Here is a 3,292-nt window from a genome sequence, read left to right on the forward strand (position 1 = left end):
AGTGAATGTCCAGTAAAGCTCAAGAAGACACGTGAGAATGTTCAGTTTCTTTAAAAAAACTACGTGCAAACGAGATGTTTAATTTTCTGTCCGATAGTTTGTATCTTAGTTGGTTTACGCTAATACACGACTTCGCGTCAAAGCGTTTTCCTTTCTTAACCGAAAAAGCTAAGGAGGAGTAGTCATATCACAAGAAGCGAGATCCCGTTCTAAGGGTAATCGTTCTACTAGGCGGTCTGGGGATAAAGTTGTCGTTTCCTTTGCAATAGGGTTGTGATAGCAGTAAGCTGTTTCCACCAGGTGACCACCATGGCCAAATTCATGGAAGAAGCGATGCCACCTTCCTCTGAGGAAGAACGGGTTAGAAAAGGCCGGTCCCGAAACCGCACACCCTGATCGCCCGACTCTTGGGCTTGACCGCCGGCGCATTATTCAATACGATCGAAATGATTTTAAAACCAAAGAGTCTTGTGCTGCTCAAAAGGAATCTGATGCACACAGCCGCATCACGTGCGAGGCAGTAATGCCCTACTCTCCGAGCTCTCGAGTTAGGCAAAACTCCTCCAGCCGAGCAGGTAAAAATAGTGAGACATCGGCTCCAGGCAGGGTCCTCAAAGAATACCCCACTATCCGTTGCTCCTCAGGTCAGACTCTTGAGTTAGATGCTAGGGGCAGGGTTACCGGACAAACCTCTACATCCTTCCACTGCCTCATGCCTCGGACTTTTGAGTCAAAGGCTCAAGGTTAGCCCCCCAACCAAATTCTCTTCCTTGGCCTGGGTAACGGGGTGGCACTATTTGCCCGCACAGTTCTGTGTTCACCGGTGTCCCTCCCCAACTCATTCCCACCACATATTCAAACCTTTCTGGGTCATTCCATCGTCAGTTTTCTGACCGATGGGCCTTAAGAACCCCGTTGTCTATTAACACTAAACAAAATAACGCCTTTCTAAATCTACGAGATCCTTTCTACATAGGAGCTTTTTACGTCCGTGCTTTATGTCAAATTGGCAAATAAGCAAGGATCGCTGAAACATTACACTGCATGTATGCCGTATCTCCGAAACACGCATACATGATCCAAGCGTGGTTGTGCATCTCAGAACGCCAAGGACGTACCCAGGTCTTTCACATTTCTCCCTCAGTGTGATTAGTGATCCGGAAGTGAGTACACGTGGAACATATGGTGTGGAAGTTGCACTCTGCTTCAGAGCAGAACACATTTTGCTGGACTGGTTCCAAGTGAACGGTCATCTTTGCGCCATTCGGTTATCTTTAACTCAATCAAGTTCAACGCCTGTCAGCATAAAAAGCGGTCCCTGTTTGATTGTCAACTTATGCCTCAACGAACTGTAGCTCTGACGGTGGGAAGGATATATTTTATCGAGAATTATCCAAGCCCGTTCGTCAAGCAAGGAGCATAGGCATCGTGATGCTTGCGCGTGATATTAATGCACAACTCTGTCGTCTGAGTTCCCATGAAATCACATACGGGCGGTCGATTTGGAGTTGATGCTCGCCGCACATGCAAGTTCTCCAACTGTGCACTGATCACAAACCGTTTTTAGCTAGTACGAACTCTCAGCGTAAATCCTCACACTGCGTAACCTGGTGGCCACCCAAATCAAATCAAGCAAGAACCCAGTTAAATCACGTGGCCATCAGCTACAATTCAAGACTGTCTTTTTTCTGGAGAACATAACTAGAATGACGTCACAAGGCAACGAGTAAGATGGTGAGCACTAATTCCTCAGACAGCAAACAATGAAGAATCCAGGGAAAGACCGAGAGCTCTGGTGGACATCGAAAGCTTGGGAGATGAAGAAGGCCTTTGCTATGAGAAACAGCCATGCCTTATACCAACTGATACGATCGATCGGCCCTAGCAGAATAGCGGTCATTGAAATGATATGTGAAACGCAAGCCGTCCATGGGAACGATGGGCCAAACACTTCGAAGAACAGTTTAACTGGCCTTTTACATTCTGAAACGTGAGAATGCAATAGAACCGGACGATCTGTATCCAGTCCTCTTCGAAGAAAGCGGGGAATCCCTGGTGGCACATCTGACGAAGCTTCTTGGTGCCATATGAAACGAAGAGAAAGTGCTTGCAGAATGGTGCATGTCGATAGTTATTCCTATCTTCGGAAAGGGTGCGCAGACTCTATGATATATATATATATATAAATTCTTGACCCTCCTTAAGGCACTGAATGCTAACGCCCGCGGACGTGAGGTTTATGGGAAACTCTCACCGAAGTTCACCACATAAAGTGATGTCACAATAAGGCTGTCCTCTTTTGTTTCTGTCTTCTTCAATGATACGATTATGGAGGTCTCAATACCAGCTCCCAATACCTGCGTAGTCGAAGTTCTCCCGAGGCATCCACTCACAGATATCGAGTACGCAGACAACATCGTTCTTCTTGGACCTGATACCATAGTTATGCAAAAATGTTAATCTAAAGAACTCTGCCTCATGATTTAACGTGCGCCTCATACCTGAAAAGTGTAAATTGCTGCTTCTTTACTGATGGGCTCAAATCCTAGCCTCATGCTTTTGAATGAGCCGTTTGAAGTAGTAGACCAATTTGTCTACCTGTGCAGCTGTATCGGTCCCGGTGTTCTCACGAAAGATTAAATTTTCATCTGGATTGGGAAGGCCAGAGCAGCTTTTGTGAAATTGCGTTACTTGTGGCGCAGGCATGGCATTAGCTTATGCGTCATATTTCGAGTTTACAATGCTGCGGTGCGATCCATATTGCTATACGGGTCAGAAACGCGGCTACTTTGCATCGAGGAAGTCGAAATTATTTCAGTGTTTGAAATTCGATGTCTTCGGAGGAATACCCGGGTATGGAGGTTCTACCGGATCAGCAATGCTAGAATCTGTCGATTGGTATTCTCAAGAACTAACTCGCGCACGATAGATTGACTGATTACACTGCATAGTTTGCTAGGCAGTACATACTCGACGATGCTGATGACCGAGGTTTTAAACCTTTGATTTTGAGACAATAGCGAGTATGTTGTTTCTAGTTCAAACTCGGCTGTTGGTTAAATTATTGTTGTGGACTTTTACCTTCCCTAATTTTCTACGTAATATTTCAAGCTTTCTATGTGCACCTAACTGAAACTGCCACTTTGAGTGGGAAGGAAATTGGGAAAACCACTGTCCTCTGCAGCTTTCCACAAGCTACATACTGACAGATGATCCTACTAAACTTGTTCATTACCCAGCTAGCTTGTCCAAAAACGACACTTCCGACCTGATGATGACACACAAACAGTTC

The sequence above is a fragment of the Opisthorchis viverrini genome, assembly GCF_000715545.1.
Source record: "Opisthorchis viverrini unplaced genomic scaffold opera_v5_40, whole genome shotgun sequence".
NCBI lineage: Eukaryota > Metazoa > Platyhelminthes > Trematoda > Opisthorchiida > Opisthorchiidae > Opisthorchis > Opisthorchis viverrini.